We start from the raw sequence: 23361 nt of genomic DNA, 5'->3' as shown, positions 1-23361 counted from the left end.
GAGCAATAGATGCAAGTAGAATTCTCACAAAAGAATAAATGCAATTAATATATAAATATCTAGAATTATGTTCAAGTTTGCTGGGTTTGAAGAAGTGCATGATAAGAAAACTATGAATGATGATTTTTGCCCTTTCAATTATTAAAAAATTTTAACTGTAATATTTAGTTCTGTTGAGGATGTGATGATACAAATACTTCTGTTATTTGTATCAGAGTAAAATATAACAATTTAGGACACTACTTGGCAATATGTGCCAAGAGTTTTAAAAAATGTTCATATTACCTACTAAAGAATCTCTTTTGAAAATCGTGTCTGAAATTCAAGAAAATATGCATAACTATTTTCATCACAATTTTATATATAGGAGTGAAAAAGTTTTGGAATAACCTATATTAGCTTGGATCCTACAGGACAAAGATGTAGATGAGACTATACATGTCAGAAATTTATTGGATGAAACTCCTTTGAAATATAATGGGAAGCAGGAGATGGAAGAGCTTTCAGACTATGATACAGTTTTCTGACACCTGTGAAAGGAGAGGAGGAACAAAGGATTGGATAGAATGAGCCTCAGACTGGAGTGGAGAGTCTTAGAAAGTCTTGGCTATAATGATGAGGGTCCTTGAACAAAGGCTGTGGGATTTCTGCTTTGAATGGAATATTCTGGCTCTAGAGCCCACTCTGTGGTCTGTCATTGGCTGGGAACAGCCCTGGAGAACCTGTCCTTGGTGTGAACACTATGGCAGAGCCAAAGGAACTGTCAGTTGGGGGTGTCAGTTAACTATACTAACTGCTGCACTTCCTCCAGGAGGAGATCTGAGCAGTACACCTCCATGACAGCATATCACCAATATGTCTAGAAGGTAAAGTTTTAAGGTAAGCTGCATTAGTTAGAGTAGGGTTGAGGATGTAACAACCAACCACCCGGATGAGATAATATAATAAAGTCCTAATTCTTGCTCGTGTTACAGTCCCATCAGGTATTGGGTAAATGGCCTTTTGTGTAGTGATTCAACAATGCAGATTCTTTTCATCTTCTATGATTCTTGAGTCTTCAACTTGCTCTTCTGTATCCAGGTGAGGGAATAAAGAAGACAGCACACAAGGAATTATGGGGAAGAGGCTGGGGACAGGTTTAGCTGTGACCAACACCACTCTCATCTATGCTCCACTGACTAGAATATAGTGGGTCTAACTGCAAGGACTCTTGGGATTGAAGTGAAGCACATGGATACTGGTGCTGAGTGGACTCATCCTGCCACATGCATAATGCATTATTTAGTAGAATATTATGCAGATGTTTACAAGTGTCTTTAAAACCAATTCTTAATTTTATTGAAAGCTGTGGGTAAATTTTATAAGGCTTTAAAACTATATAATAAAACTAGATAGATGATACATAGATAGATAGATAGATAGATAGATAGATAGATAGATAGATAGATCAGCCATAGAAAACAACCTAAATCTATGAAGAGAAATAATTCAAGAAAGATATTTTCAAGAATATTAGCATAATCATCTTAGAATAAGCCATTGTGGAAGTTTTCTTTTTCTTTCTCTATTTTATATTCACGATTGCTTTTAAAATAGAAAAAGTTGATTTTTTTTAATGGCAAGAAAAACTAAATTATTTTAAATGTTAGTTATTTTTCCAATCATTTTTCTCTACATTACTATAAATTACTGTTTTATATTTATAAGCAGAATTTATAATGGAAGATGTGAAACAATTAACTCTGGGCTGCTAATAGTAATTACCTAAAGATTGGGCTGGGAATGAGGAAGGGTGACCTGAGTACAAAGAAACAAAAATATTCTAGCAAAAGAAATAATTTCTGAAAGTAATATACCCCGTAGCCATGTAGGACAGAATTTTAGTGTAAATTAAACTTTAAAGTTTAGGACATAATATTGGGGTTTTAAAAAAAAAAAACATTTTATGTCACTTATGAAATTAAAGTTAAATTGCTGATTTTTGTATATTTAACTCTTAAAATTTAAGGAACTTCCACATTGTTATCATTGGGGTAATTTTGAATATAGGCTTCTGGGATCCACTGAAACATCTGTAGTCTGTTCCTTTCCTCTGCCCCTCTGATCTATCTCTGTTCTCAATAAGGCAGCTGCCCTTGCCCACTGCTAAGGCTCTGGCTTCCTCCAATGCCACATTCTCTCCCAGGAGTTTAGTACTATTTTACTAAGTGACAGCTTTAATGTCAGCCACTACTGCAGCCTATAAGCCATTCCTGATTAAGTAGGATTCATGCCACATATGTAGTGAAACCAGAATTTTAAAACAAAGCAAAACAACACACGCACAATCTTAGGGAACACAGGGGTTGACACATATTACAGTAAATTTCTCTCCAAAACGTCCTGATACGAAGTAAACAAATGGTCAATTTAGTTTCCTTTTCCAAACCCATCAGCCATTTCCAAAGTAAATCAATCAGACTCTAGGGGTCTCCATTCTACAGTGATGTTTAATTCTCTTCATTGGCTTCAATCTCGGAGTCCAGATGGAACTAAACCCAGCTAAACTTTCTTCTGGATTGGTGTGGGGCTGCTGTAGCAGCTGGGGGCAATCTCTGGCAAATTTGGTTGATATGATTTCTGCCCCTCAAATGAAGAGGTTCACTTACCCTCAACCCTGAATCTCTAATAAATCTACTTATTTCCCATATGCAAATATTAGTAGCAAGTTGGCATAGAATTTTAACCATTGCTATTTATTTGATGAAACCTCACCATAATCATTATTATCTGGGCCAATTTTGTGCTGATTACTAGAGTGGATGCTGATATAGAATGATGGAAAGAAATTGTAAGTGGCTCATTTGCTTAAAATAGTCATATGTAGTGCACTTGTTTCATAACGTGCTAGTCTGACTTCATTTGTATTGAAACAAAATATCCTAGATTCCTTCAGAAGCCAAAGAAATACCTTTGGAATGAACCTTGATATTATTATGCAACTTGGTCTTGTCACTCTTTGGTGTGGTTCGTAGGCTTTGGAATGATGAACAGTCTCATGAGATGATTTTAGGTGTGAACTTAATGCGTCTGTGAGAACCGGCATGTCTATGATTTGTCAATTTTGGAGTTTGGATATACACTGCAACTCGGCTTGTTAATACCCACAGTTCCAAACACAGGTGTTAGATGAACTGTCGTTGATGACTCTTGAATATGTCCTTTTTTTCCCCAATATTTTCCTTTTGGTTGCTATTTATTTTATTCTCCACTGCCCAATTTAGAGACCCAGGTATGTGACCCACACAGATGATGATGTAGAAATATTCTACTCTTTTTGTCCTCGGATTGCAGGTAAACTGCTATCTAAGCTAACACTGGGAGAAGAAAGCCTTTCAGATTCATTCAACACTCGGCTTAGATTTTTATCAACATGTTTACACGATTGTTACCACAGTGTAATTAATAATGTGCCCTCATCTCCATGTTATTTTCCTTGATCTGTTGCTGACTCTTAGCACTTCTTTTTTTTTTTTTTCCTGTAATATGCTGAAGCAGTATAGTCAAGTAACACCAGGCATTGGTATATGTCAGTATAACCAAAAGAGAAATGCTGATTTGGTCTTCCACCAAATAACTTCATACTTGAATTGTTTTTAATGTAGCCATTCTTTAAACAACTGTTTCCATATTTAATTTCAATGTTAATTCCTGCCTTGCAGTAATACTTTTTGTTTCAGTGGAGTTTATCCTCCTATATATCCACATGTTGGAATGATTACCTTACTGAGCACTGGATCTCCCCAACATCTGTGGGAAAAGTGCAGCATTAATCAACTGTCTCCCTCCTCATGAGTCTGAGTCCACTTGGACTTGATGTAGGAAGGAAGATCAATGTGGCATTTCCATGCTATACAATCTTTGCAAATAGCCAGGTGCACAAAGCTATATTGTGATCTGAGGATAGTTGCTCCCACAAAGCATAGCTCTCTCATGCCCATCTTCCTCATTCTGGAGTTTACTCCTCAGTCACCTGTGAGAATAAATGTAGAGGTCTGAGAAAATTAATAGGCTGACTACTGGTAAACCCTTTGAAGATGAGAAGTACTTTACAAGTGCTTATTATTATTTGTTTAAATCTTTTAGCTTCTTCATTATGTGAAATGTTATATGTGGAATTTTGGTTGACAAGTTAAATGTGCTGAAATGTCTTGCTTTGAGGCAAGACAAAGTGGTTTAAACCAAAATATTGATTCCAGTATTTTTATTTTGGGACTGTCAGCTTAAAACCAAACTAAGTCCAAACAAACCAAAATGAACCAAGCCAAACAATCCAATCAATAATGTCCTATCAATAGCCAATATATCTTATTATTTCACCATATAATGAGGTAATTTTATGTGTTATGGGTTCAGAAGTTGCAGAAATGGTACAAATTCAAACTTTGCCAATTACTAGCTGTGAAATATTGGGCAGTTATTTAACCTTTTTAGATGTCAGTTTTTTCATCTACAGAATGGGATTTGGGAATATTAAGTTCTATAGGGTGTTTGTAAAATGGTGGCCCATTAAAAATAAATGCTTGATTAGTCTGTTCGGGCTACTATAAGAAAAATGCCATAGACTGGGTGGCTTGAACAACAAATTAACAAACTTATTTCTCACATTTCTGGAGGCTAAGAAGTCTAAGGTCGAAGTGCCCAAAAATTTGGCATTTGGTAAGAGCCTATTTTCTGGTTCATAGTGGGCCATATTCTTGATGTGTCCTTCATGGCAGAGGTGGCAAGGGAATTCTCTGGTGTCTGTTTTATGACGACACAAATCCAATTAATGAAAACTCTGCTGTCATGACATAATCACCTCTCAAAGGCTCTACCTCCCAACACCGTCACATTGGGGGTTAGGATTTCAACATGTGGATTTAGAAGAAGGGAGAGACAAATATTCAGTCCATAATAATGCTCAATAAATACTAGGACTCATAAGTTGTAAAATATTGGCATTCACATGTTTCAGTATCTTTGTTTTTCCAAACCCATGACCTATGGCCAGCATCTGGACTGATTGGTGATGTCTGAACCTAATTAGTTGGTTTCCTTGGTATACTGGTGGCTGAACTACTACAAAGGTGGTAGTATGTTGTTGTGAGACTATTTCAAAACTAGAAGGACAAAAAAGCCTTTGTATTGTCTAACTTCCAACAATTCAAATTCTACTCCTCTTATCTTTTACTATATCTTCCAATAAAAACAAAGTAATAAAATAAAAAACTCAGTCCAAACAACAAAATACTCCTTTTAGAGACCATTTTATTGACGTGTTGCTAAGAAAAATGTAAAGTGTAAACAACAATAGCAAAAAAAAAAAATCTGTTGGTTTCAGAAAATCTTCCCTAAGCTATTAATCTTTTAGTTACTTCATGTTTGACTGAGTGTCAGCTGATTGCTTCCTGTTGTTATCTTTTGGTTAATCTTCTGTTATCTGGAGTAAAGTCTTTCTCTGGCTCTGGCTCTCTTGCTCCCTCTCTCCCTCTCTTCTTCTCTTCCTCTCTCCTTCTCTCCCTCTCTCCTATCTTCCTTCTCCCCTACCCCTCCAGTATATACAAAAGATGGCATAGCCACTGACTTGATATATGACTCTGGCCTCCTCATAACTGCTGTGGTCCTCAGTTTTCTCTACTCTTGGTAGCATGATATATGTGATAACTATTGGGTTTTAGTAATGATGTTATTTTAGCTAAATATGTAAGAATTCCTAATTCTAGACTAGAATTGTCCAAAGAAAGGTCTGGCCTTTGCCCTTGACTAGTTGAAGTTATCTCTAGGTCCTCGGAATGCTGTCTAATAAAAGTGTCTTTGTTTACCTGGGGGTTTTGAGCCATGTCAAAAAGTCTAAAAGGAGATTTATGGTAGTGACTTTGAGTCCTACAATACTAGCTTGATCTATAAAGGGACTGAAGACTAATGTCAGCTATATGGCAGTTGATAGAGCCCCAGTAAAGGCATTAGAGCTCAAGTAAGCTTTACTGGTTGACAAAGCTCTGTGGATACCATCAGACATTATTGCCAGGAGAAGTTAATATCATCCATGACTCCATAGAGAGAAGACAACTAGAAGTTCAATGTGTGCAACCCTCTTGGACTCTGCTCTATGTGTATCTTCCCTTGACTAATTTTAATTTGCATTCTTTAGCTTATAATAAAGTGTAAACTGTGAATATGATAGCTTTCAGTAAGTTCTGTGAGTCCCTCTAGTAAATAATTGAAACTAAGAGTTGTCTTGAGGACCTCTGAGCTTTGAATTAGTGTCAGTAATGAGGGTAGCCTTGTGGATTATGTTTCTAATGTCATACCACCATACACAGCTTTGTTGAAAGTTGACTTAGACTATATATGTTAAAGCACTGAGAATAGTGCCTGGTACAGAGTAAACTTTAAATAAAAGCAGCTATTGTTATTGTTATTATTAGTTTATATCTTCTGAAGTAATACCATTCTGGGAATGCAAGACCTGAAAAGTTACTCAGTCAGGGTTGTAAAATGTAGTAAATAAAAATACAGAATATACTACTACTAAAAAAATTTTTTTGGTGCACCTGAGTGGCTCAGTTGGTTGAACATTCGACTCTTGGTTTTGGCTCAGGTCATGATCTCAGGGTCATGAGATTGAGTTCCATGTTGCACTCCATGCTCAGCATGGAGTCTGCTTAAGATTCTCTATCCTTCTCCCTCTGCCTCTCCCTGCCAGTCTCTCTCTCTCAAATAAATAAATCTTAAAAACTGTTTTTCGTTAAACTGAAATTCAAATTTAACTAGGCTTCTTGTATTTTCTCTGGCAACCCAAGACATAGCCCAACATGTTCATTTTCTAGATAAAGAAGCTGTGTTCACAGGGGTTAAACATGCCAGTATCCATAGTTAGAATGTAGTTTTTCTGGGATAAGAATGCAGCTCTTTTGATTCTTGGGTACTTAGGAAATAAACCCTATAATATGCTGCAGGTAGAAGAGAAATCCCTTGAAAGGAAGACTAATAAGAGAATGTAAAAGCTGGTGATGCATAAGGAGGGGTTGTAAGTCTGGACACCTACTGCCGCTCACCTGGAGACTCCTAAGCGATCTCCTGCATTCTATTAAGAGATTAAGCACTTGACAGAGAAATTTAGATTTTATATGTTAGAACAGGCCATTTGAAATCTATTCTGAGTGTAACTCTTGTCAGTACCTTGGTATTATAAATATTTTCCATGCTTGTTTGAAGGAAGTTGATATTTTCTGGGTATATAGCACATGTACTTAGATTTTACTGATGCTTTGCCCTTATGCTTGTTTTGTTCCATACAATTCATAAAGCATTAGTACTTCTATCTTTTTTTTTTTAAATTTTTTATTTATTTACTATAGTCACACACAGATTGAGAGAGAGAGAGAGAGAGAGGCAGAGACACAGGCAGAGAGAGAAGCAGGCTCCATGCACCGGGAGCCCGATGTGGGACTCGATCCCGGGTCTCCAGGATCGCGCCCCGGGCCAAAGGCAGGCGCCAAACCACTGCGCCACCCAGGGATCCCCTAGTACTTCTATCTTCATAATAATTTGGAAGGGTAGGCTGAGCAGATAGCAGAATGTCCATTTACAAATAAGTAAGCTGGGGCTCAAAGAGTTTTTGGTATGTCCAAGTTTACATGATATGGGCTCATATGATTAGTAGGAGAAGGTATGAGATCTTCCAACACCTGGTCCAGGGATTTCTTCACTATTCAGCAGTTCATGATTCTAGACATACATAGCTGGGTTATAAGTGAATCAGAGATCCATTTCCCTCTGATTAGTCTGCTCTTATAACCATAACAATATATCATAGACTGGGTAGCTTAAATTACAGAAATTTACTTTCTGGAGGCTGGTAGTACAAGATGAAGGTACCAGTAGAATTGGCCTCTGGCTTGTAGTTGGCTACCTTCTTATTGTGTCTTCATATAGCCTCTTCTCTTTCCATTCACAGAGCAGCAGCAGCAAAGAGAGAGAGAGAGAGAGACAGAGAGACAGAGAGATCTCCGGTGTCTCTTCTTAAAATGACACAAGTCCTATAAGATTTGGGCTCCACCCTTATGACTAACTTTAACTTTAATTACCCCCTTAAGGTCCCTGTCTCCAAATACAGTCACATTGGAACTTGGGCTTCAACCTGTGAAGGAGGGGGGCACGATTCAGTTCATAACACCATTATTAGGTACCTTTATGTGTTGAGTTCACTGTTAATGCCAAGTGATGTTATGGGAAAGAGTGAGAATTTTATGTGAGACTGATGAGGTCCACTCCTACCTTCACCACACTACTCCAGGCAATTTAAGCTCCATGAGCCTCAGTAATAACAACACCAAATAGAGCTATTGTCTGCATGAAAGTGAAATGATGTTGGTAAAGTGTCTGGAGAACTTTAAACAATACACATGTACACATACATATGTGTACATATATATGCATATACATAAACTGTTCAAATGTTAATTCATTTTTAATGTTACCAATAAGGAATAAAATGAAATATTGATTCACTTGTCTTGATCAATATATTTGATTTTGGGGAGAAGAATTATGAGGTTGATCACCAATCAAAAACTTTTTTAAGATTTATTTATTTATTCATGAGAGACATATATAGAGAGAGGCAGAGACATAGGCAGAGGGAGAAGCAGGCTCCATGCAGGGAGCCCGATGTGGGACTTGATCCTGGATCCTGAGATCACACCCTGGATCCCTTCAGGGAGATACTCAACTACTGAGCCACCCAGATGTCCCTCACCAATCAAATTTTTAAATAATACTTTTTTCTACATTGCTTGCACAAGTTCCTCATTTTCAAACAGCATTTGTTAAGCCATATTTTTATGGTTTAAACATTCATGTTTAACTTGAAGGATCCCTGTAAAGTCTTGTCTATGGGTGGTCTGAAACCGAGTGTTTTAGATGAAACTGTTTATTTTGCAGATAATTCAATAACAATCTTGTTTTGAGTTTCTTACCCTGGATAGTATTACATTTTAAAAACATATGAGTGAAACATGCTGATGTAAAAAACAAAGACTCGTTCATTCAGAACAAACACAACCTTCCCAAATCATGAGGATCAACTACAGACTTGTCTACACAATTCGTCTGACTAATGCCTGCTTATAGCACACTTGGCTACAGAAATTGTTTGAATCATCAACATGGAAATACACAATGCTTATTTTACAATGTGCCACAATTTAGTTTTTCTGTTGGGAAAGAATTGCAGCACCACTTTGACCACATTGAAAGCAAAGCTAGTTGACTTGGAGTGATGATTTGGAAAGTCTTCAACTTAATTTTGGACATTAAAAACTCTGAAGTATGAGAAAGTATGGGTTCATCCTTTCAATTTTTCATACTTCTATTACATCCCTTGCCATACCTCCTTGAAATATTCAAAAAGAGAAGTCTAGCTTCTGGCTGCTTCTTTTGCTTAAAACATTGGCTATAGATTCAAATCACCTGACGTTTCTAATATCCTGATGCCAAAGTCACTTAACCTAATTAAATTGGAACTTTTGGGATGTGGCATAGGCATCCATATGTACTGTTTAAAGTTCTCCAGGTATGTCCAATCAAGATTGAACCACCATCTTCGAAGATGAGAAAGAAATCCTTTCTACCAGCACAGTAGTTTTCAACCAGCTGAACATTAGGTCACCTGGGGGAATATGGAGGGACTGTCAGTGCCTGGGGGCACTCATTTAATTTGTTTGAGATTTTTCTTTATTGCACAACACTTTCTCTACTTTCTCTGTATTCATATCTGGAGCTAAACCCAAAGCTGTGTGAGTTGTGAGAGCAAAAGCAATAAGCTCCTTTTCTCGCCTCTGGAGATCTCTGGATGGTGCTTAGGTATACAAATCTTAGGTTCTATTGTATTTTATTGAATGCTTTTACCTTCCATTTCCATACAAATATTCATATGGTTAAAACAAAGGAAAAGATAAATATGTACTCCCAAAAAGATGAATTACACATATAAGAGGAACAAAAATACTTTTTAAGCCAAAAATGTTTTAAACACACACACACACACACACACACAAAATCAATAACAGTTAACTTACTTTTGAGCATTTACAGTACCAGAAACTGTCCTAAATATTTCTTGTACAATTTCTTATTTAAGAATCCTGTGAGGTAAAGACTATCATTAACTTCATTCTTTCCATGTGAAACTGGAGGTTTATTTCCAAGGTCACATGCCTAGTAAGTGGCAGAGTGTCAGGTCTGAGATTTACCTTACTTGTAAGTAACATGTTAGCCTCTCATTTTCATGGGTGCTGGCAAAAACATGCAACACCTGGGTCAAAGACAAAGGTCAGAGCAGGCAGCATGGGTATCATGGTCCTGTTGGTTACCCTTGCCCCCAAACCTGGGAAGTAATGTGGACGTGGAGCCAGGTGGTTTTAATGGGTTGCATGCAAACTTGTCCAACATTTGCCCTGGATGGAGATGTTATCTTTATTGTAGTGGACAGCAAATTAATATGCTTTCTGTTTGGAGACATGTGGATTATTTCTGTTTTCCAAGGTTGTTCACCATACAAAAAGCTTTGAAAAAAATTCCCAAGTAAAGGCTGTCAGTGCCTTACTTAGCTGGAGGGATGTGCATAAATGTGAGAGACCCATGGAGAATTGTCTTGTGGCAATGAGTCTATTTTAGTCCAGTCTGACTTTGCACTTTTAACTACTTTTCTTTGATATATTGGAATAAGTAATCCAAAGAAAAGAGACAGAAAGATAAGCTTTAAAGGAGTAGAGAAGGAAACTGTGGAATAAATGTTGACATTGAGAGAGGAAGTAACTAGTTCCATTCTTCATGAAAAAGTTACTGACTTAGGGAAATGAATCCCCTTTACCAGGAGCTATTCTCCATTCTGCATGCCAGGATATGAGGTCTTAAAGCTTCCTCTAGGATAGAGTGGCTTTCTTCACAGCATCAACATTTTAAATAAGACATCATTATTAAGACATTATTGAACCATAACCAGATTATGGGAGCCATAATTGTATTGTTTCTGTGTGAAATGTCATTTTAGTCAACCAACGTTTGAACAGACTTTTGGAATGTAATTCACTATAAATGGAGAGTATTTCTGTAGTTGTTGTGCACATATTTCTTTTAAAAAGAGAAATTTTGAAACCCAATTTTCGATTGTTTCTTGAATGTAACTTGACTAAGGTGCCGTATACCCTCTAATACCTATTTTGTGGGAAAATTCAGCAAAGCACTAAGAGAAAGTATCTTAAATACAAGGCTGCATGCATTCTAATATCAACTGGATAAATTACCCAAATATATTATATAATTTAAGAGTAGGATAATAGAATATAAACTGAAATGGTGCATACATTAACATGACATGAATTATATTGTTTTAAGATATAGTGTGTTTCTCAATTTATAGATGAATGCAGAGGTTCAGTGAGTGCTTTGCTGGCTTCCTACTCTTATGAGAACAGCCAATAATTATCTTAATATCTCCTGAAATGATCTACAAGTAATTCAAATTGATGACAACTTGAGCAGTGCCAAACGACTTGGCAGGAAGACAGAGACTTCTTTGAACACGACCATTTGTGCTGACCTGCTCTGTAACCTGATATAATGTGATTTGACTGATGCAGCATAACATTAAGCATCGAGTACAAAATTGGGAAGCAGCGCTCTCTCCAAGCCATCAACATGAGAAAAATATGACTCTGAACTATATGTGTTGAAAGGGATTCATTTTCTTCTAGCTATTTGCTAGTTTAACATGTGACCATTGAGTCTGGGACAACTGGCCTATGTAAATGAGCTGGACAAGCCCAGGGGGATCTGTGCTCCTCAACTATCCAGACGTAGTAAACTGGCCAATAGAGAACAGGTAGTTGAAAGCAGAGAGATCTTCTCTGCAGTGTTATTTCTCTATGTAGTAATGGCTTGGGAATCTATTCCTGCATTCTAACTATCACTTTTTTTAAGCATCATTAATCCCGACTCTTTCCATTCCTTGATTTTATTGAAGATGAGAAGATAATCCATTTATTGACTTGAAATTATCCCCAACATTCTTGGCCATTAGATTACTTCCCTAAATAAGCCAAATTATTTTTTGTCAAAAAAATAAATTGGTATGGTTGTAGGCATCAGAGACAGAGATATCTCTTCTGTCTCTTGTGACAATGGTGACATTTTGTGGCCTTTCGATTTTGATGTGTCTCATGGATCAAACTCTTCCATTTATTACAATCTTCTTTTCATTGATTGCTACACACTGAATTTTTTGTTCAGGAAAAAGTGTTTTATTTTTATAAAAGATAATGTCAACATGAGGGATAAGTTTTGAATAGAAGCTAATTCTTAAAACCTATTTACTAATGTCACTTAACTATTAAATAAATATTAAGTGTGGATTAACTATGAACCAAGTGGAAGGCAATATGCTATAAAGAGATGTATTATATGTCATCTCCACAATTAAAGAATTTGTAACCCTGCCTGTCTCAAAAGAAGCATTAGTTTTCTTTGCTAAATAAATCACTTGATCTTTTAATTTTTTTCAAGTTTACTTATTGGTACAGATAATTCATATACTAAATTTGCTAAAAGACACATGTAGCAGATATATCTGTACTTGTCCAGGTCCCCATTATCTGAGTTAGCAGGCCTCAACTCCAAGCCCTGTCCTGGAATTGCCCTCAGTTGCCTTGCTTAAGAATGTGTCACCTCCCTAGGGTATCTGGCATTCATTGACTGGGCAATGCTCATATATAAAAGCCCAGTCCTCCTTTTTTAATTTAGAGCAACTCTTCAGGTCCATTCCAGCTTCAGAGCTTCCTTTGGAATTTTTATTTTTTTATTTTTTAAAGGTTTTATTTATTTATTTATGAGAGACAGAGAGAGAGGTGAGAGACACGCAGAGACATAGGCAGAGGGAGAAGGAAGCCCCATGCAGAGAGCCCCACATGGGACTCGATCCCGGGTCTCCAGGATCAGGCCCTGGGCTGAAGGTGGCGCTAAACCACTGAGCCACAGGGGCTGCCCCCCTTTGGAACTTTTAAATAGCTGGTGTAGGTATGATTTTCCTAAAATTTGGAACATAATTACATGAAACATGTTAGATTAAACATATTAATTTATGTCTGGTCCTCCCTGAAATCCTACTAAAATGACACCAAATAAATAAAAAGATTTTTAAGAAAAACCACAGAGAAAAAAAAGAATAAAAGAGAAAACTGTGATAGACTAAAAACATTAACAAAATTTGTAAATTCTGGGAAGCTGATAGATGAGTGGTAATTAACATATCAAACTACAGTAATCTTAAATCGAAGTCTGCTAGTGGGAGAATCAAGAACTAAGCTGATTTATACTATGGATGCTTGGAAAGACTAAAGAACTGGTGGTATCAGGTACCTCAGGACAAGATATAGGATTGAACTGAAAAAAAAAAAAAAAAAAAAAGAAGATCTGATGAAAGTCTCGAAAGCATCAGACTTCTAGATTCCCTTCTTGATCACACATGACTACCTTTCTCCAACCCACAAAGAAGACTAGAGTCAAATTTTCTCACTATGGATAGTGAGACAAGTTCTGAACTGAGGGATAATGAACTCACTCAACTTTCAAGGAAACCTCTGTAACAGAAAAAAAATAGAGTAAGGGAAGGGAAAGAAAAGGCGAGAATAAAATCAGAAGAAATAGAGGTAACAGACAGACAAACACATGTGTACATGCATGAGCACACCGCACACACACACACACACACACACTGCTATAACCTGAATGTATGTGTCCCTCCCAAGCTCATATATTGAAACCTAATCTCCAATGGGATGGTATTTGGAGGTGGGACTTTGGAAGGCAATTAGCTCAAGAGGGTGGATCCCTCATGAATAGGATTAGTGCCCTTTTAACAGAGACCTCCAAAAGTTCTTCAATTATGTAAGGACCCAGTGAGAAGCTAGCCATCTACAAACTAGGAAGTGGATTCTCACCAGACAGTGGATCTTCTGGCACCTTGATCTCCAGCTTCCCAATCTCTAGAACTAAGAGAAATAAATGTTTGCTATTTTTAAACCACCCAGTCTTTGGCATTTTTTTTTTTACGGCAGCCTAAACAGACTCTTCTCTCTCTCATAGACACACACAACCCCACCTTAATTAAAACCCTGGTAGAGGGATCCCTGGGTGGGTCAACAGTTTAGCAGCTGCCTTTGGCCCAGGGCACGATCCTGGGGTCCTGGGATTCAGTCCCGCATCGGGCTCCCTACATGGAGCCTGCTTCTCCCTTTGCCTGTGTCTCTGCCTCTCTCTCTCTCTCTCTATGTCTCTCATGAATGAATAAATAAATCTTAAAAAAAAATCCTGGTAGAGATTGTACACATGAAATAAGAACAAGGGACCATAAAATAAAGAACAGTCATATAATAAAGTGCTCTTAGAAATTAAAAAAAAAATTGGTAACATAAAAGTCAAACTGAAGTTTGGAATATAAATTTTAAAATATCTTCTAAGAAGTAAAATGAAAATAATAGAGTTAAGTTAAAAATGATAAATCCAGGAGGCCTGACATTCCACTAATATATGAGTTCCAAAAGGAGAGAACAAAGAAAGGAGATGGATGGAAATTACCAAAATATACGAACCTTCTCCAGACTCTCCAGTTTGAAAAATCCACTAAGTTTTCAGCAAGAAATCTAAAGTGCCTAACAAAATATATCATCTGGATAGTTCAAATGTCAAGTTCAGACTAAAGAACCTTTAAAACTCAAACGTTCTAAAAGGAAAAAAAAATTGTCACATGCAAATGAATCAGAAATCACAATGGCATTAAGTAACATTAGAATCCCAAACAAAGACTAACAAATTTTGGCCTGTTTTTGTAAATAAATTTTTATGAGAGCATTGTCATGTCCATTTGTTTACGAATCTTCTATGGCTACTTTTGAGCTGCCACAGCACAGATGAGTAGTTGCAATAAATATCACACAGCCTACAAAGGCTAAAAAAATATTTAGCTCTTTATAGAAGAAAATTTGCCAACACCTGGAAACCTAAAATCTTTTCAAAATTATGAGAAAATATGACTTATAACTGATAATGCAACCCAGCCACACTACAAATCAGCCATGGATGTAGAAGAATGGTGTTTGTCAGACATGTAAAATCTTGAATATTTTACCTCCTAAACACCCCTTTTCAGAATGCTACTAAAAGAGATAAAGGGGATTTGCAAGAAAATTGATTAAACAAAATTTTAGGATAAAATCTGTAGATCAAACAATGCAGTTTGAAGTAGATGGACAAAAGATTTAGTAGGGAAATTCCAATGAATAGATAATATTGCTAGAACTTTGGGTAAATGTATTTAGAAGTTGGAGCAATTCGGATAAATTGTAGATATACATGCAGTTTATTTTCACTTATTTTTTTCAATATTTTATTAATTTGACAGAGATAGAGAGCATAAACAGGGGGAGAAGTGCACTCCCTGCTGAGCAAGGAGCCTGATGGGATCATGACCTGAGCCGAAGGCAGATGCCCAACTGACTGAGCCACCAAGGCACCCCAATATACATACATTTTAAATAAAATACAAAATATATTGCAAATGTATCTGCAGAGAAGCAGAGTTTGTACAAGAAAGAAAATGAAATAATAGTGCACTTACCAGATTAATTGTAAACAATATTTACCTGGTCATGATAATGTAAACATTGAATACTAATTGAACCCAAAAAGGTGATATAACCATCACCATATTTGGTGAAGAGTGTTTGAGTGTGAGTGTGCATGTGCATGCACACGCACACTTGCATGCACTCATGTATAGAGAATGGCACATAAGACAGCTAATCTTTCTCTTTCATATAAGGATTAAATAATTAATATCAGTATAATCATGTTAGTTTGGAACCTGAATGCAAATGCCCTAAGAAAAAACTAAAAATGATGAAAGTGGATACTTCTTATGAGTGGAAATCAATTGTTGGTGAGGAGACTCAGGAGTAGGGCGAGAGGAGACAGAAGACAATTTATCATTTTGTCTAGCATATTCATTTTTATTTTTAATTTAATTTTTTTTAATTTTAAAGATTTATTTATTTATTAGAGAGAGAGAGTGGCAGGAGAGGGGTAGAATGAGAGGGAAAGAGAGAATCTCAAGCAGATTCCTCACTGAACACAGAGCCTGGTGTGGGGCATGATCTCACAACCCTGAGATCATGACCTGAGCTAAAACTGATTCAGAAGCTTAACCAACTGAGTCACCCAGTCACCTCTATTCTTTGTTAAACTGTAAACCTCAACTACTTTTGTAGGAATGAAAATTAAATCTTAGTAAAAAAAAAAAAAGTGAGAGAGATGTGAAGTTAACCATTTAATAATTCGAACCTATTTGAAATTCAATTATCAGCTTTCATGTACAAATCAGATGTTCATGAATGCTGAAATTTTTTCAGGGTGATATGTCACCATTTTGTAGATATAAATTTTTCCTCATTTTCATTGCATGTAGCTATTTCAGGATGAGGAAATAGATCTGAATCATTGAGAATTTGAAAATGGTTCACTTTCCTAGAAACAGGTCACATATTCAAGGGGAAAGTGGTAAAAATATATTCTTTTCTAGCAGTTCCAGCAATCTATAATAAAGACAGTCATTGAAAAGATTTTTAGAATCTAAAACTAACTTTAAGGCTGATGGCTTGATACCAGAAGAAATTAATAACCTGTAATTTTAAAAGATGAAGATAAATATAAAAATGATAGATACAAAAGTCTGCTCATTAGATTGAAAGATTAACCGGACCTACAATTTAGGAATTTCAGCTTACATTCTTAAACAGATGACTGAATGCACAGTAGCATTAATAACTGCTGCATCTTTTATGCACATTTAATAATACACTTCCACTGGTAGTCATGATTTATAATGCAATGCATATTTTATAGAGATTCAATCACATACTTTCCCAAATAAATTTTTGTCTCTAGTACTATTGGAACTAGAACTCAAAAGTTCACCGATGTTATCGCTAAAAGTCATGGAAACATGGTAGTGCTCTTAGAACAATTGGAAATATAATTATTTTTGATGTAAAAAAAGAATAAAATTCCAGAAATATAAGAAATTATGAGAACTAGGCAACTTCCAATATTCCCAAGTATCCAACCATCCCCAAATCTTAGAGAAAGCAATTAAAATGATGAAGAATAAAATATTGTACATACACAAAATAGTGAACAAGGATTGTTAAGAATCCACATCATACTGTGGAAAAGGCAGTTATTTTGGAATTTGGTTGTCAGGATTCCTTAGATTTTAGAATTCCATTCTCCTGATTTTTGTTTTTTAAGATTACTTTTGTAAAATAGATATGGTCCAATTGCCAATTACTATACTGAGGATTATCCATAAACTACAGGAAGTGCTTGGGTCAAATGTGTACTCTTTATTATTGGTTTGAACTTCTTCATCTGGTTCCCACATACTCCTTTACCATGACAAGCTGGGAAGACAGAAAGTTGCAAGGCTGCCACATCTGTCTTGTTTTTCTGGTTTTAAAATATATTCAAAATAATTCAATTGGAAATAGTTTGTCAAGATTTCTGGGATGATGTTAGAAAGGAATTTGGATAATGAAAAGAAAGAAGCTCATCAAATGCCCAGCACAATCCTCCACTCCTGTGGCTGCCTGACAACCCTCTTCTCCAAGAAATAATCATCCTAATATTGTACAATTGTTCTATATGTGGCCTGTGTTACAGGAATGATGGCATGAAGTGGAGATTTATATAAAGTAATGGGCAATAGCTAATGGTTTAGCCACATGTTTGGAAAATTGAAAACAATATAATTGGAGAAGTAGTGACAAAAAGTTTTAGAAAAAAATTTAGGTGAATCTCTCAGACTAAGTCCACAAATGTTCATCTGAGTCTCCATTATAAAAGAAGTTCATAAAAATCAGATGGATAGGATGTCCACTTTGATTTTCAGTCAACCATTTAACTAATGCCACTCTAATGTTTCATGAGCTCATAAAGAAAGTAGCCATATTGGTAGGATAGACTCCATGAGTATATACTTCTCACCAAGGTGATGTGGTGATTACAATTACTGGGAGTCCAGTTTGCAAGAAAGCTACAACCTGGGGTCTTAATATAATTTTGTTCCTCTATGACCATGCTGGCCGATTAATGATGCTTGGAACTGCTTGCAGTTCATACTCACTGGGATAGATATCTGTTCTGAATTTGCATTTGTTTACTCTCCACATCATGACTCCGCATATTGATGAAATTCCTAATACCCTGTAATGATGTCCCTAATTTCATTACTTTTAACCAAGGAATTTGGTTTAAGCTAAAGAAGTAAAAAGCAAAGGCTCATGTCCATAGAATTCACTAGTGTCATAAAATAGCTTAATAAACTATTAAAGGTTCAGTTATGATTCCATTTGGCAAATGTTATCTTGTAAAATGGGTGATTCCCTAGTGTTAGAAAATATGGACTTATTAATCAAAAAAACTAAGTGGACGGGGCTGATATTCACTTTCTGATACCGTGACTCTTCCATGCAGGTTTTAGTTTTGTTTCAATTTTTGTTTCCACCTGGAAACATAGCAATGTGTTCATTGCATTGGGACTACCATGTAGTAATTTGGTCTTTGTCATGAAACTGGGAAAATTGCGAAAAACAAATTATGGCATTAATAGGGTTATTGGCCCTGCTTATCTAGGGGAACTAGGGTTTCTGCAATATGGTCAAGACAGGATGATGGATGGTAGGAAACTGGGAGACTATTTAGGGTATCAACTTGTTTTAGTATGGCTAGAAGAATAAGTTAATGTAAGACTATTACATTCCTATATATACAGTACTGTCAAGCACAGAGATCTCTCAGAATGGAAGTTTGGATTACATTATAAAATAAATAACTTCTACCAGCTGGGATACTGGCTTAAGGCCATGAGAACCTGTAGAGGAAAGAAATAAGAAACAGCTTCAAGACCAGTAGCAGAAATTATGGAATTAAACTTTACCATTATTTTCTTCCATGGGTGTTATGCACACATCTCTGTATTTTAAATCAAAATCTCTTTTTCTTTCACTACCCCTCTATTTTATAAAAGATGTTATGGTGGTGATTACATTTTCCATTTGATTTCTAGACTGTAGAATAGTGAGAGGGGATCATAAAGGAACTAGAAGAGGAAAAGAACAATGATAGAAACCATGGACTGGATGAACTTTGATTGTCTCTTTGGGTGAACAGATTAATTTTGTCATACAGGGATATTGTTGGCATTGTATATGTGACAGTTCAGACATACAGATAATGTGTAGTCAAAGAGGTGGGCTGTAGAAGATTTTTTTCATTATTAAAACATCATTTTTTTAAAACTAGCCTCCTATTCACTCACAAATAATTACCTCTTCACTAAATATGATCTTGTGGGTCTGTTTTATTTTTTTTTATTTTAATTTTTATTTTTTTTGTGGGTCTGTTTTAACATTAATATCCTCCCTTAGCCAAAAGGCAGCACATGACCCAAGAGAAGTGACTTGGATGCCCTCTTCAATCTAGTTTAATAATATTATGTTTAGAAATAGATTTCGTCATGGTAGTCATGTTGTATTGGCTTGATTGTCCATTATATAGCCTGGTTTGTTCCCTACACAACTCCTTCACTAGGCTTCCTACCTTCAAACTGTATTGCAAGACTTATTTTCTTCTTGTTGTCCTTTTTTTTTTTTTTCAGGAATAGAATTTAGTGATTCATCACTTATATATAACACCCAGTGCTCACCACAATAAATGCCCTCCTTAACACCCGTCATTCATTTAGCCCATTTCCCCCCCTTCCCTCCAGCAACCTGTTTGTTCTTTATATTAAGAGTCTCTTATGGTTTGCCTTTCAGTTTTTACCTCATTTTATTTTTCCTTTCCTTACCCTATGTTCATCTGTTTTTTAAATTCCACATATGAGTGAAATCATATGTTATTTGTCTTTCTCTGACTGATTTATTTCACTTAGCATAATACTTTCTACTTCCATCCATGTCATTCATATATATACAAGTATGGGGAATATCATATATATATATATATGATGTGAGATACATATACATGTCTCACATCTTCTTTATCCATTCATCAGTTGATGGACATTTGGTCTCTTTCCATAGTTTGGCAATTGTTGATAATGCTGCTGTAATCATCAGGGTGCATGTACCCCTTTGAATCTGTATTTTTGTATCCTTTGGGTAAATACCTAATAGTGCAATTGCTGGATTGTAGGGTAGTTCTATTTTTAACTTTTTGAGGAAACTCCATACTGCTTCCCAGAGTGGCTATACCACCAGTTTGCATTCCTACTATTGGTACATAAAGGTTCTCCTTTCTCCAAATCCTCCCCAACATCTATGGTTTCCTGGGTTGTTGACTTTTAGCTGTTCTGACAGGTGTGAGGTGGTATCTCATCATGGTTTGGGTTTGTATTTCCTTGATGACGAGTGATGTTGGACATCTTTTCATGTATCTGTTGGCCATCAGGATGTCTTCTTTGGAAAAATGTCTATTCATGTCTTCTGCTTATTTCTTAACTGAATTATTTGTTTTATGCATGTTGAGTTAAATAAGTTCTTTATAGATTTTGGATACAAACCTTTTATCAGATATGTCATTTGCACATATTTTTTCCCATTCTATAGGTTGCTTTTTAGTTTTGGTGATTGTTTACTTCACTGTGCAGAAGCTTTTTATCTTGATAAAGTCCTAATAGTTCATTTTTGCTTTTGTTTCTCTTGCTTCTGGTGACCTGTTTACTAAGAAGTTGCTATAGCCAAGGTCAAAGAGGTTACTGCCTGTATTTTTCTCTAGGATTATGGTTTCCTGTCTCACATTTAGGTCTTTCATCCATTTTTAATTTCTTCTCATGTGTAGTATAAGAAAGTGATCCAGTTTCATTCTTCTACATGTTGCTATCCAGTTTTCCCAACACCATTTCTTGAAGAGACTGTCTTTTTCCATTGAATATTCTTTCTTGCTTTGTTGAAGAGTAGTTGACCATATAGTTGTGGTTCCATTTCTAGGTTCTCTGTCCTCTCCCATTGATCTATGTGTCTGTTTTCATGCCAATACTATACTGTCTTGATGAATATAGCTTTGAAATATAGCTTGAGGTCCAGAATTGTGATGCTTCCCCAATTTGCTTTCCTTTTTCAACATCACTTCAGCTATATGGGATCTTTTCTGGCTCCATACAAATTTTAGAATTGCTTGTTCTAGCTCTATGAAAGATGCTGGTGTTATTTTGATTGGGATTGCATTGAATTTGTAGATTGCTTTGGGTAGTATACACATTTTAACGGTATTTGTTCTTCCAATCTATGAACATGGAACATTTTTCCATTTCTTTGTGTTGCAAGATTTCAATAACCTTCTAATAGCTCCTCTTTCGCTTAGGTAAGCCAGAATATCTCACATTATAGTCTGTGTGAAAATCAAAAGGGCAGATATCATAAAAGCACAGTGAAAATATATGAAATATCATACAAAGGCATTAACATTATAATGGTTATGAAGACTGTGATTGTTGTTGTCATTTAGATCCAGTCATATTGATTCATGAAACTTTTTCTTTGAACCATTAAAAAAATTGCAGGTGAGAAATGATGCTATAAGTCACTGAGCATAGTAGTCTAAACATATCTTTTATTATGGGGGTATTTAAAAAATTCAACAACAGAAAAACTATCGATATCATGGTTTATATCTATATGAATGAATATTGGCTATTACTATGTGCCTTTTATAACTTTTTTCTTTTAAGTTATGCATTTTAAAATTTTCTTTGCTTATTGACACCATAGGAAAAAATAGCAAATGTGATGGTATGATAGAAACATCAGTGAGCTTGGAATCAGGAAACCTAGAATCAAAACTCAGCTTCACATCTGTATGAGCTCTCTTGGTCACAATATTCTTCACTTTTATTATTTTTTTTTTATTTTTTTTTAATTTTTTTTATTTATTTATGATAGTCACAGAGAGAGAGAGAGAGAGAGAGAGAGGCAGAGACACAGGCAGAGGGAGAAGCAGGCTCCATGCACTGGGAGCCCGATGTGGGATTCGATCCCGGGTCTCCAGGATCGCGCCGTAGGCCGAAGGCAGGCGCCAAACCGCTGCGCCACCTAGGGATCCCTATTCTTCACTTTTATAATGAGGACAATAATCTCTATTCTCAGGGTTGCTATGATCATTAAATGAAACATTTTAAATTAAAATATTTGTAAAACATAACACAGCATATGTAAGTGAGTAATTATTATCAATAATTAATATACTTTTTAGTATATCTCAGCTTGTTCTTTAGAAAACCAACCAAAGTAAGACAACATTCAATCTTTCATTCCAAAAATATTTACTACATTATTACTATGTGGCTGGCGGTATTCTCACTACTAAAGATAATGCAGCAAGCAAAACAGACAAAGTTTCTGCTTTCATGAAGCTTACACTAATGGTCAGATAGAAAACAATCAAGATGCAAATAAATGGGAAAAAGGATTATTTTAGATTTTTTTTTTCTTGTCGGTAATACAGTAAAACAAAGTGACGTGAATTAGGGTTTTGGGATAGTTAGTTCAGGTTAATGTCTCCAAGAGATGGCTGTCAGAATTGTTCGGAGCCAATAGTAGAAGTCAAGAATTATCTATGGACATACTAAAGTACTTTGTTATGTCAGGGAAGAACATGATATTTGAAGGAGAGATTTAGGTTCAGATATAAATTTGGGAGTTTTCAGCATCTGGAAGTTGTCTAAAGCCATTGGAAAGGATGAAACACATTATGAAAATTAGAAATGATTCCAGGTGTGAGCCTTGGGGAACTCATGTGTTTAGAGATTGAGTAGAGGAGAAGAAATTGTAGAAGAGAGAAAGATTGAATGGCCAGAGAGATAAGGGGGAAAACTCAAGGAGTATGAAGTCATGGGGCAAGAGAAGAGAGTATTTCCAGAAGGAATAAGTGATCAGTTGTGTAAAATACTTTTAAGGATTTGAATTCTATGAGGAAAGAAATGTGATAATTGACTTTGCAGTATGGAGGATGTTGGTGACCCCCAAAATAATTTATGAAGTGTTAGCTGTCTGAGGAATACATGGGAATTGAAGAAAATTGGATTACTGGTGTCACTTGAGAGCTCAATTTTTCAAGGTGGCTAAGAGATGGAGGCTGGGGAAAGTTAGACTGAAAAATAATTAAGACATGAGAAAGTAGGGAACATAAATAGAAGGTAGTGTTGATGAAAGTTTGAGGAACATTGAG

The 23361-nt window shown here is 35.9% G+C and overlaps 1 long non-coding RNA gene across 1 annotated transcript in view; it reads left to right on the top strand.

Moving 5' to 3' along the window:
- Positions 1–739: 739 nt before the first annotated feature.
- The window catches only part of LOC144294303 (uncharacterized), a 50535-nt gene continuing 27913 nt past the window's right edge, over positions 740–23361 (top strand). The window contains exon 1 of the long non-coding RNA XR_013361724.1: positions 740–879. This is a non-coding gene — a long non-coding RNA (uncharacterized LOC144294303). The remainder of the gene's footprint in view (positions 880–23361) is intronic.

Source organism: Canis aureus, chromosome 22 (assembly GCF_053574225.1).
Source record: "Canis aureus isolate CA01 chromosome 22, VMU_Caureus_v.1.0, whole genome shotgun sequence".
NCBI classification, from domain to species: Eukaryota; Metazoa; Chordata; class Mammalia; order Carnivora; family Canidae; genus Canis; species Canis aureus.
Note: the sequence above shows the minus strand (reverse complement) of the source record. Positions and strands in the feature narration are given on the sequence as shown.